Here is a 12,693-nt window from a genome sequence, read left to right as displayed (position 1 = left end):
TTTTCAATTCCCTTCCTAATAATCCCTAGCATAGCTTTGGTCTTTTTTTATTGCAGTTAAAGGTAAAGGTAAAGGTTCCCTTGCTCGAAAGCCAGTCGAATCCGACTCTAGGGTTGCGGTGCTCATCTCCGTTTCAAAGCCGAAGAGCCAGAGCTGTCCGAAAACATTTCCGTGGTCATGTGGCCGGCATGACTAAACACCAAGGCACACGGAACGCTGTTACCTTCCCACTGAAGTGGTACCTATTTATCTACTTGCAGTTTCTTGCTTTCGAACTGCTAGGTTGGCAGGAGCTGGAACTAGAGATGGGAGCTCACTCCGTCATGCGGCAACTCGGGTCTCGAACTGCTGAACTACCGACCTTCCACAGCCTGCAGTTCAGCGTCTTAACCACTTGAGCTGCCGCAGCTCCTTTATTTACACACTAAAAATTTTCATTGAGTTATCTACTATGACTCCAAGATCTCTTGGTCAGTCTCTGCCAGTTCGGACCCCATCAATGTGTATTTATAGTTCAGGATTTTTGGCTCCAATGTGCATCACTTTGCACTTGGCCACATTGAACCCCATTTGCCATGTTGACGCCCACTCACCCATCCTCAACAGATCCCTTTGGAGTGCCTCACAATCCTCCCTGGTTCTCACCACCCTGAACAACTTCGTGTCATCTGCAGGTTTAACCACTTCACTGCTTACTCCAAATTCCAAATCATTAATAAACAGGTTAAAAAGCATCGGACCAAGTACTGATCCCTGCGGTACCCCACTGCTTACCACCCTCCACTGAGAAGATTTCCCATTTATACTCACTCTCTGTTTCCCATTTATAAGCCAGTTTTAGATCCACCAGAGGACTTGTCCTTTTATCCCATGACTATTGAGCTTACTTAGGATGAGGAACTTTATCAAAAGTTTTCTGGAAGTCAAGGCAAACAATATCTATTGGGTCCCCCTTGTCCGCATGTTTGTTCACTTCCTCAAAGAACACTAACAGGTTAGTGAGACAAGATCTTCCCTTACAGAACCCATGCTGAGTCTTCCTCAATAGCTTTTGTTCATTGATGTGCCTACTAATTCTTTCCTTAATAACAGTTTCCTACTTGATGGTAGGACCCTATTCCAATTTGGCTACATTGGTCCTATGATCCCTAGCATAACCTTTTTGGATGTTAAAGAGACCTCTCCTCTGTTGTTCACCATTTGTTAATCTGGTAACATCCAACCTTGTGGAATTTATGTCCAAGTCAACGTGCATAGGGTTGTAGCCTGAGAGTCAGGGTCCCCATGCCCAGGAATGTATTGATTGAGTAGTAAGAAGATTATCAGAATTTTTTTTGTTTGTTTTATCCCACACCAACTACACTGAGGAACTTAGTCGAAGCCTACCTCTTCTCAGAACCTTTCAGACTGGGTGGGTATTTGCTGCTGATCTCTGCTCACAGGTCTTTGCTATACTTTCTGGCATATTTTATTTCTAATAAATACTCTTTGGGTTTTATTGGGTTGGATCCAATGTTCCCTCTCAGCTGTGGAGTCTTGTGAGCAAATATTCTACTTTGTGAGCTGCTGGCATTAAAGTTGTGAGCAAGTGATTTGGATACTGCATAAATTAGCTTGCTCTGGAGGCATCCTCCCTGAGCTAAAACAAAAATCTGTGAGCTGGAGGCTAAAAATCTGTGAGCTAGCTCACACTAACTCAGTTTAGAGGGAACACTGGTTGGATCCCATGGACGATTTCCACTGCTGTACAGCCAATTCCCTCTCTGGGTGCAGAGGCCCAGCTCCCTCTTCTGCTGGTTCTGAGAGGGGCATCCCTCAGGAACAACAGGGGGGTGTTTGGGGCTGCAGTGAGAGGAAGAGGCAAGGAAGTCACATTCCGCTGATGGAAATCATTCTGTCAGTGGAAATTTTCAGCAGGATCCAAACCATTAATGTTATGCTTTCAGTTTTTATTTGGTTGGTAGTGTGAGTGGCTTTGAAATCACATAGCAACAAAGAGTTTGTTAACAAATAAATGAATAAGCAGTGGGTGTGGTAAGATTAAGGGTCTGGGGGGAAAGGCCAATAAAGTATCCTAGAGACTAATCCTAAACAGGTCTATTTGAAATCCTACTCAGGAATATTCAGTACAGCTGTACTTTTCAGGTTTGCATAGCATTAAGCTGCTTATTTGATTTTAAAAAATAGTCACAAAAACCAATATTACCCAGTAAACTGTTGTGGAGAGCAATTTAAGGAGAACATTAGCACCACTTGACATTAAAAAAGCATTAGTGAAAGAGGACAGGAAGAAGAAAGAAATGTGGTTAAGAGCCTTGCATCAAGACAGTTATTCATCACTGGCCATATTAGTTGTTATAGAAAATAATATGCAAAAAATCCAGTCTCACCTTTTAGGCTCTTTTATTTATAGAGCATCTGATTTCCCTGAGTTGCAGCTCACAGTTCTACTGATGAAGTAGGTAATGACCTACAAAATCCCATGCTCTGCAAATAAAAATACTAGTTAATCTGAATGATACAACTGAACTGTCTGAATAGAGGCAGTAGCACCCCTCTACTCAGTGTGTGTTTGTAGCTGCTTTCTATTCTGTGCCATATTTTTAATCTTCTTGCTTTTTAAAAAGTTTTGTAACCCACTCTGGAGTCCTAATGAGAGGATAAGATGAGAATCCAAATAAAGGCATTGCTTAGTAGACTATCTCTGCTCGACAGTCCGGTCTATTTATGTGCATCTTTGCAGCAGTGTTCATAAGGCGGGGAGGATCAGTTAGTAAAAGTTTCCTAGAACTGTAGAAAGAGGTCTAGTTGAGGACCCGTTGCTAAGGACAATGGCCATGCTTCCTAATCTTCACCTTCTTCCTTTACGAAAGCCCTTGTTCCTGAAGCACTGCGGTCAGGTTAAAACGTAATTTGTCTCTGACTGCACCTGCTCTCTCTCTCTCTCTCTCTCTCTCTCTCTCTCTCTTTCTCTCTCACTCACATCCCTCTCTCTCTCTCTCACACACACACACACACACACACACACACACACACACACACCACATACCGGTGTCCATATACCCTTCACCTTTTTCTCCCTAGGGGAATGGAGCTCAAAATCTGTCCTCCCTCCCCCCTACCTTTGCCATGCCTGCTGGCTGCTGTTATTGCTGCATGTGAGGCTGAGAGCATTGTTTGAATGATGAGGCTGGACTAGGTTAGATAGACCCTGGTGCCTCGAGAGAGGGAGAGAGCTGCCGCCTCTCTCTCTCTCTCCCCCAGAAATCAGAACAGAAAGGCAGAACGCAGCTGCTATCTACACTGAACTAAAGGGGGGGTAAGGGAAGTTGAAGATGGGGGAGGCATAAAGGACCACCATGTCCTTGCCCGTGCAAGCCATTCTGCTGTGGCATACTTCCTAAGGCCAGAGAGGCACTGGCAGTGTTCCAGGAGGATGTGCCGTTTACCCACCTTTCCAGGGACATGATTGTGAACCAGGATCGCAGCTGAGACCTGCCACCATGCTAAAGTTTCGAGCAGACCGCCGGGTCAGGTAGGATTTCCCAGGCGATGCTGCAAAGCTGTAGGGGGAGGCAGTGGATTGTGGCCTTGTCCTTCCTGCTCTAGGGGCTTCTGTAGTTTTTTTTCTATATAAAAGCTCAGGGAATTTCATTTTGGTTGGTGTCTGCTGCATTGCAGTGCTTGGGGTAGCAGATGCTTAACTCGGGAGTTTGTGGAACAGGACCAGGCAAGGCAGCTGCTTGTAAGGAAATATTTAGGGAGGTTCTGGGGAAGTTAGCTTGTTCTAGTGCCTGAACCCTGAAAGCTGGAATGGGGGGAGACGGAGGCAATTGGACAAATGCCAGCAGGAGCTGCAGAAGCCACACAGAACTACAAAGGAAGCTGGAGGGAGGAGGAAGGAGTCAGAATAAAGGGAAACCCGCTTCTGGGTGAATTGATTAAAGAAAGCTTCTAAATTAATGGCTGCAAAGCAACGCAGTAGCTAAGAAGTGCTGCACAGGCTGTACCTGTCCAGGACTAGCACTCTCGGTGGTTTCAGCAGTTTCAGGAAAGTTAAGGGCTTATCATACTCACACAGACGAAGTCTCTATCTACCTACCGTGCTCCAGTTTAGAAATATAGCTTTCAATGTTGATTGCCTCTCTTGTGTCACAATAAAAGGAATCAAGGGTAAATTCCAAGAGTACATGTTAAGCATATTGCAAATTAGTTCCTGTGGAATGTTAATGGCCTTATGAAAGCATCATCCTCATCACCTGTGCCAGTTACATTCTGCAGACAGCTTCCTCCTTAAGGTGCACTCCCTTAGGACTGTGTGTACAGCTACAGTGAGCCCATGGGCCTTTTCTGTGGTGGGACCAGTCCTTTGGAGTGGGTGAGGAAGGCGCCTTCACTTGCTACATTTAGAAAGGCATGTAAGGCGGTCTTATTCCAGAGAGCATATGGTGGAGGGTGAATTGTTCCAGCGGATCTGGCCCTGAATTTTAATTCTTGTGTGTTTTAGATCTGAGTGCTTTTAAGTTTGTAATTTGTGTATTTAATGCTGTTTTTTAATTTGCTAATTGGACTGTTGTAATTTATGTCCTTGCAGCTTGATAGCTGCATTGTTTGTCACTCTGAGTCTAAGATGGTAATGTGGGATTATGGTTGCCAACCGGCAGGTAGGACCTGGAGTTCTCCCAGAATTACAGCTGATCTCCAGATTACGGTTCCCAATTCCCCTGGAGAAAATGGCAGCCTCAGAGGGTGGACTGTATGGCATCATGTCCTGGCTGAGCTCTCTCATCTTTCAAAACTCTACCCTCCCCAGGCTAAACCTCCTGGAATATCCCAACTTAGAGTTGGCAACACTGGGAGAGATAGAAATGTTTGAGTGAATAAATAATATTAATATTGTTGTTGTCTTTGCATCATCAGTATGCACAACTCTTTACAGAACAACAGAAAATACATTTTCCTGCCTCAAGGACCTTACGTTTTAATGCTTGACAAGGAAGAGAGAGAGAGAGAGAGAGAGAGAGAGAGAGAGAGAGAGAGAGAGAGAGAGAGAGAGAGAGAGAAAAGGAACAAGCACAGGGAAGGGTAGGATAGCAAAGGCAAGGGGACGGAATGATGAATATAAGCAAATGGCATTAGAGGAATTTAAACTTGGTTGTGTTGGGAGATGAAGAGCAGGGCTTTTGAGCTGACATTTTTACTGCAGAACACAGTGTTCATGGGTACAAACCCAAATCACTTTCTGATCCTCCTGCTGAGTAGCAGCGCGAACACTGTCACAGTTAAAGGTTTGTGCTGCTCTTTCCATGTGAAGTGTTTTCTTTATCCTGGCTTGACTCTGCTGTTAAGTGATAACTTGGCTGGTTCTGCCTCATTGTCAACCTGGCAAAGTCACTAGTCATGGTGTGATTCGTTTTTGAAATTCAATTGTAGACACACGGCTTTCCTTTTTATTTGTTTTAAAAATGATGTGACGGGTGGTGGGGTGTTTACTTGTTTCCTGATTTGAAATTCTGTGTTTAAAATACTACAGACTCAGTCTCTGGCTGAGGTGAACACTCTGTCATTGGGGATCTGAGGTAGTGAAAGTTTTTTACTTTAACAGATAGGAACATAAGAACATAAGAACATAAGAGACGCCAATGTTGGATCAGGCCAAAGGCCCATCCAGTCCAACACTCTGTGTCACACAGTGGCCAGAAATACCAGGTGCCATCAGCAGGTCCAGCAGTGGGGCCAGGACATTAGAAGCCCTCCCACTGTTGACCCCCCCCAAGCACCATGAAGACAGAGCATCACTTGCCCCAGAGCCACTATCTATACCTTGTGGCTAATAGCCACTGATGGACCTCTGCTCCATATGCCTATCTAATTCCCTTTTGAAGCCGTCCATGCTTGTAGCTGCCACCACAAAGCATGAAAAGTACTGATGAATGTGTGTCCCGGGGTGGGGGAATTTATAAATTTGCAGATACTATGGTATACTTTCAAGCGGAAATCTGCAATAGTTCTTGGGCTGGGGTTCAATCAAATTGGCAAATTGTCTTGATTCAAACCCGGCACTGCACAGTTGCAGAGTGCTGGTTGCTCATGTGTTTCCTTCATGCAAGGTGATGGCCTGTTGGGAGAGCCTTGCTCTTACTGTACCAGGCCTATGGTGGTGGCATCATGTAACTCAGGATACCAGCAGAGAGAGGTCAAACACCAGCTGGCATTTTGGGCACTGGTATGGGAAATGGAAGGATTTTAACAGAATGTCATCGTGGTTTTAGGGGGTGGTGTTTATTCTCTCTGGGCCTCTTTGCCTCCTCTTTAGCTTAATGTGTACGTTTCTTTATCTACAACTGACAGCCATGGACAGAGCTTGGCACAGTTGATATGGTTTTCCCACTTTTGTCTTCACAACAACCCTGTAATGTGGTTTATAATGAGAGATGGTGACTGTTCCAAGGTCATCCAGTGAATTTCATAGTAGAATGGGGATTTGAATCAGGGTCACCCAAGTCGTAGCCCATCATTCTAACCACTACAATATACTGGCTGTCATTGCAAATATTTTTGAATCATATAGCACTGGATCATTTGTGTCACCTTGTGAAAATAGCAAAGGTGAAACTAGAAGTGATGCGTTGGTGATATATTAATTTTTACAGATCTGTATAACATACAAAATTGAGAAAGCCAACACATAAACTAAAGACAAAAATCACAGATCCCAGTCTTCCTCATGTGAAATCTCAGGCCCCAAGCATTCTTTCCTGAGATCTTTTCACCAAGCTACAACTGGTCCCCCCACTTTCTAGTTAGATAAAGTCATCAGTGCCTTTAACCTCACTAGCCCTAGGATTAAAACCGTGGCTAAAAGAGCAAGAATAGAAATGAATGTGTATTGCTTCGCATCTGCCCCGTTGCTTCAGATTTAATAATCATGATGTCACCAAGAACCTATGCACCTGAGAAGTCCTCTGACATCATGGACTTCCATGAAACTCTTATTCCTGGACCATATAGAATCATAGAATCATAGAGTTGGAAGGGGCCATACAGACCATCTAGTCCAACCCCCTGCCAAATGCAGGACCAGCCTAAAGCATCTCTGACAAATATTCATCCAGCCTCTTCTTGAAAGCTGTCAGTGAAGGGGAGCTAACCACCTCTCTAGGCAGCTGATTCCACCTTTGAACCACTCTGACTGTGAAAACGTTTTTCCTAATATTCAGTCAATACCTTTCTGCATGTAATTTAAACACGTTGCTTCAGGTCCTATCCTCTGCTGCCAACTGGAACAGCTCCATGCCCTCCTCCAAATGACAGCCTTTCAAATATTTAAAGAGAGCAATCATGTCCCCCCTCAATCTCCCCTTCTCCAAACTAAACATTCCCAAGGCCCATAGCCTTTCCTCATGGGGCTCAGTCTCCAGACCCCTGATCATCCTCATCACTCTCTTCTGCACCCTCTCGATTTTGTCCACATCCTTTTTGAAGTGAGGTCTCCAGAACTGCATATAGTACTCAAGGTGTGGCCTGACCAAGGCAGTATACAGAGGGGCTATAACCACCTGCGATTTTGATGCTATGGCCCTTTTAATACAACCCAATACTGAATTAGCCTTTTTTTGCCACCACATCACACTGACTGCTCACATTTAGTTTACACCCTTACCCCAAGATCTCTTTCGCATACACTACTCCCCTGAAACGTATCCCACATCCAGTATTTGTACTTGACATTTTTGTGGCTCAGATGTAATACTGTGCATTTATCTTTGTTGAATTGCATCCTGTTTTTTATTTATTTATTTATTTATTTATTATTATTTCGATTTTTATCCCGCCCTCCCAATTGGTACTCCTCCCAATTTGGTATCATCAGCAAATTTAATGAGTAGCCCTTCTACTCCTTCATCCAGATCATTTGAAAAGTACCGGATCCAAAACCGAGCCCTGCCCACTGGACACCTCCCTCCAATCTGATGAAACGCCATTGACCACCACTCTTTGGGTGTGGTCCTCCAACCAGTTCCCTATCCATCAAACTGTCCTATAGTCCAGCCCACAGTCTTCCAGTTTGCCCATCAGAATGTCATGGGGAACCTTATCAAAAGCTTTACTGAAATTCAGGTAAATCACATCAACAGAGGTCCCACGATCCAGTATGCTTGTCACATGATCAAAGAAGGAAACCAGGTTGATCTGACAAGATCTGTTGGGGACAAGACCATGCTGTCTTTCCCGGATCACTAAGTGGTCTTTCAGATGCTTACAGATTGATCCCTTTAGAATCTGCTCTAATATCTTCCCAACAAGAAGTCAGACTGACTGGCCTGTAGTTTCCCGCGTCATCCTTCTTTCCTTTCTTAAAGATTGGGATAACATTTGCCACAGAAAGTAGCTACTAGGGGCCATTAACTGACTGGTCTCCTAAAGCAGGAATATTTCAGGTTTCAGTTGGATTTGACCAGGACTAGGGCAATACTACTCTAGAGTACCTGCCTTCTGCTCTTACCCTTGTGCCTAGCACAAGTAGGTTCTGTCCAGGGTCCTGATGCCTTGACTCCCACAGACTCCTGATTTGCACTGCATGGTCACTAATACTGCTTGCCTGTCCTCCAAACACCTGTGGAGAGGGCTTTGCTTTCCACAGCTCTGCCACCTTTGTAGGCCTCTGCATTGATCCAGAGATGCATTTTGGGAGAGCATGATCAAGGCAAAAGCCTGCTACAGGTCCCTAGTAACTGTGTCCTGAGCAGGGCATGAGTATACCCTTCTTTTGTCCTCTTCTGTTCCCCACACTTCCTTATAGTGTATTAAGAACTAAGCATCCCCATATTTTTTTTCCTGTATTATTCATGATCTTAGAATTGCCCCTTTGTTTTACGTATTATAATTCATCTTAAAGTAAGGTGAGTCAGTTACAGCTTGTTAGACAGCATGTGCCCTTAATCTACTCCAGGCAATTACTCCAGGTCTCTGTCCTTGAATTCAGCAGAATATCCTTGATTGCAATGGTCTTTGTCATTGTTCCTGATCTAAGAACATCTCTCTGCCACTACCACTGAGTTACAGAGCTTGTGTGTTTTGCCTTTTTGCTATAGTGAAATAGAATCTGTATTGCATTGAGGGGAGGCCAAGAATGAGCCTTGGAGATGGGGGTGGGTTCCAAGAGTATGCTAGTTGCTTTGAGGCAGCTGATAATACTTTAAACATTAGTGCAGCACAGTGTGTATCACAAATATATCTGTTTACGAACTGTGCCATAGAGGATATGATAGAGCTGCAAAATGGAACTAGGGACAGACCAAAGGGCGAAGGTGGGATTTCTCTACAAATATGAACGAAGTCCCAGAGTTGCAGAAAAATTTGAAATCTAAAAAGGGGGGGATTAAATCTTTCTAAAATAAAAGAAACAATACCTGTAGCTTTAAGAAAAGAATGTCCACTGAACTCTCAGTGTCCATTGGGGGTTGCTAAGTAAGGACAACTATATTACCAAATCTTCCAAGCCTTGGTTTCTGTAAAGCAAAGCTTTGGGGAGGGGTATCAGGAGTGGACTGGGAGACTAGAATAGCCATGGGAAAGGTCCTGTTCACCCACTACTGTCATGTCCCCTGTTGGGGGAGGACTCACCAGAGACAGGCCCAGTGACAACCATTGGCGACTTATTGCCACACACCTGCAGCTTTGGAAAGAGGATATATGAAACAAAATTTTTCCATACACTGAAAGTGGCTTGGAAATTTTGGTGAGCTCTATTTAGTCTTTTAGTCTCCATGTAACCACAAATGTCTTTGGGAGGAGAAGGCTGACTGTGTCAGTGCTTGTGATTCATCCTGTGCAGTGATGTGGGGCAGAAATTTTTCCAAAATGGATATTTTTCTACCCCACACGTGTAAATATAATTGGTTTAGCTGTCACTGTCAGGGCTTTTGTGTTCTGCAAATAACTCCTATTCTATAGGCTAAATGTAGGAGATAAGGCATGGGGAAACCCCTGTGCTTTTATATGATCCAGGCTTATACATGGTGTATTTACCACTTTTTGCTAACAGTATTTTTATATTTAAATTATTTATTTAAATATTTAAATTATTTATCTCCATTAAAAATTTTTATTCAAATTTCCCCAGAAAACCTGCATCACTGATCCTGTGTGTTTACTAGTTTTAAGAGCTAGGTCGGCTTTGCTGGGAGGGCAGGGTAAAAATCTAATGAAATAAAGAAATAATAAATTAAATCTGATATAATCTGACAGGGAAGAATTTGTTTTGTACAGCAGTGATGATGCAGAGGTTTTTGAGGTAAAGGGTTTCCTCCATTGGGAAGGGTACCATTTGGCCAATTGAGAAACATCTTCCAGGTTCTTCATCTCAGAGGGACAAAATCCCTGTGACAAAGCTCAGTGACATCATCACTAGGGGTTCTGACTGGGGAGATTCTCACAGCACAGCCTGAAGCAGTTGATCATCCCTGAGAGTCAGTATGATGTAGTGTTTAGAAGTGCGGGCTCTAATCTGGAAGAACCGGGTTTGATTCCCAACTCCTTCACATGCAGCTGCTCTTGTGACCTTGGGTCAGTCACAGTTCTCTCAGAGCTCTCTCAGCCCCACCTACCTCACAGGGTGTCTGTTGTGGGAAGGGGAAAGGAAAGGAGATGGCAAGCAGCTCTGAGACTCCTTCAGGTAGTGAAGGGTGGGGTATAAATCCAATCTCCTCCTCCTCCTCCTCCTCCCCCTCCCCTTGGTTCTTCTTCTGCATCAGGCTGTGTCATTTGCATATAGAAACCACCCCTTGCAGGACTTGGTGAGCAGACTTTGCTTATCTTAGGATCCCCCCCCCTCTTTCCTCTGGAGCTAATTGTAACTTGGGGGGGGGGATAAATGGGAGAGTCTAACTGTGGATCTCCCATTTATGTCTAATTTGGCCCAAGCCTGCCTAATACATTTAGAGAGCCAGTTTGGTGTAGTGGTTAAGTGCGTGGACTCTAATCTGGGAGAACCGGGTTTGATTCCCCACTCGCACCTGCTGATGTGACCTTGGGTCAGTCACAAGCTCTGGCACAGCTGTCCTTGAAAAAGAGCAGGTTGTGTCAGAGTTCTCTCAGCCCCACCCACCTCACAGGGTGTCTGTTGTGGGGAGGGGAAGGGAAAGGAGTTTGTAAGCCGCTCTGAGACTCCAAGTGAAGGGTGGGGTATAAATCCAATCTCTTATTATTATTATTATTTGGGATTGAGATTTAGGATTCCCTTAGACTACATTGGCTAAAGTCTCTGGTGTTCTGAGCCATTCCTACAGTGTCTGGGATGATTTTGCTTCTTTTACTTAAGCTATCAGGACTAGTTCATTGCTTTGCAAGAATCTTTCTCTAGTGTATTTGTTCTCTGGTGCTGGATTGCCAGGTCTTTACTCTGAGATGGTATCTGTCTCAGACCAGTCACCAAAAGAACACAGGCTGCTGCATTTCTGTCTGACATCTTCCCTGGTCCACTCTTCCGACTGTTCAGCATTAGTGGAAAACTGAAGACTAGTTGCTATGAAGGATGGGAAAGGCAAGTTGATGAAGGGATTGGAGAAGCACTATGGTGGAAGGGCAGCTGCATCTTCTCTCAGCTCCTCAGAGCGCTTGTGGCTTAACTGTATGGCTTAAGTGTAGTCCTACTTTTGGACTGAGGGTGAACAGATGATTTGTGGCATCAAGGAGGCTGTGTGGGATGAAAAACCGTGGGAAATTATATATTTGAGCCAAGAGGTCCATTACTTCCCCTAATCAATGCAGTTAGTTCTCCCTCCATGACTACTTGTATGTGTGTGAAATCATTTATTTTTATTTTATTCGACTTGTATCCTGTCCTCTCCACATAGCAGGCTCGGGGTGGGTTACATCAAATTTGACACCAATAAAATGCAACATTCATTCATGTGGATCAGCCACTATGAATCTTTGGGTTTCATGTATGTTTCATTCATTCATTCATTCATTCATTCATTTAGACTTATACCCCGCCCTCATTGGGTGGAATCTCTTTCTCTCCCATGTGCACACATGACAAGTAGACTGTTTTATTTTTAACCTTTGCAATCCACATAACATGTTCATGGTGTGTATTTTCTATTCATGGCAGAGATAAGGACAACTGTGCTGACTGAAGGGAGAACAGAAGGGAGGGGCTTATTTGCCCTCCTACAGAAAAAAATATAAACACCCACAGAAGTAATGAAGCCCTGTAGGCCAAGATAACACAATTTGTTCTAATTAAAACCTGTGCCTGGAAAAGCACATCCCAGAACTCTGCTACCTTAATTTATTTTGGCTTCTGTAATTTAATATTTTCTTTGATAGCCAGTTTGCTGCAACAGCATATGTACAAGAACAAAAAGCTCATGGTAAGAGCTCTTGTAGATCCTGTGGTTCACACTGAGAGCTGTTCTACATAGTCTGCAGAATCTGATGGAAGACTTTTGGACTGTTCCACTTCAGACTTGTGTTTTGAATGCTTCCTTATGTAAAAGAAAATTCCCACAAGTAGTGAATTGGTACATCAGGCATGTAGTTCTACTAAACATTTCTTTCTGAGTTTACTATGTGCATGAAATGTTTGTTCTTTTACCTGCAATCTGAAGTGATACTGTCCAGCAATTTACCACCTGCATTTATTGTAGATTGGCTCTTGCTAGCCCTCCAGAAGGCATCATTTTC

The sequence above is a fragment of the Gekko japonicus genome, unplaced genomic scaffold (assembly GCF_001447785.1).
Source record: "Gekko japonicus isolate JY-2015 unplaced genomic scaffold, Gekko_japonicus_V1.1 scaffold228, whole genome shotgun sequence".
Taxonomy (NCBI): Eukaryota; Metazoa; Chordata; class Lepidosauria; order Squamata; family Gekkonidae; genus Gekko; species Gekko japonicus.
This window is presented reverse-complemented; position numbering follows the sequence as displayed.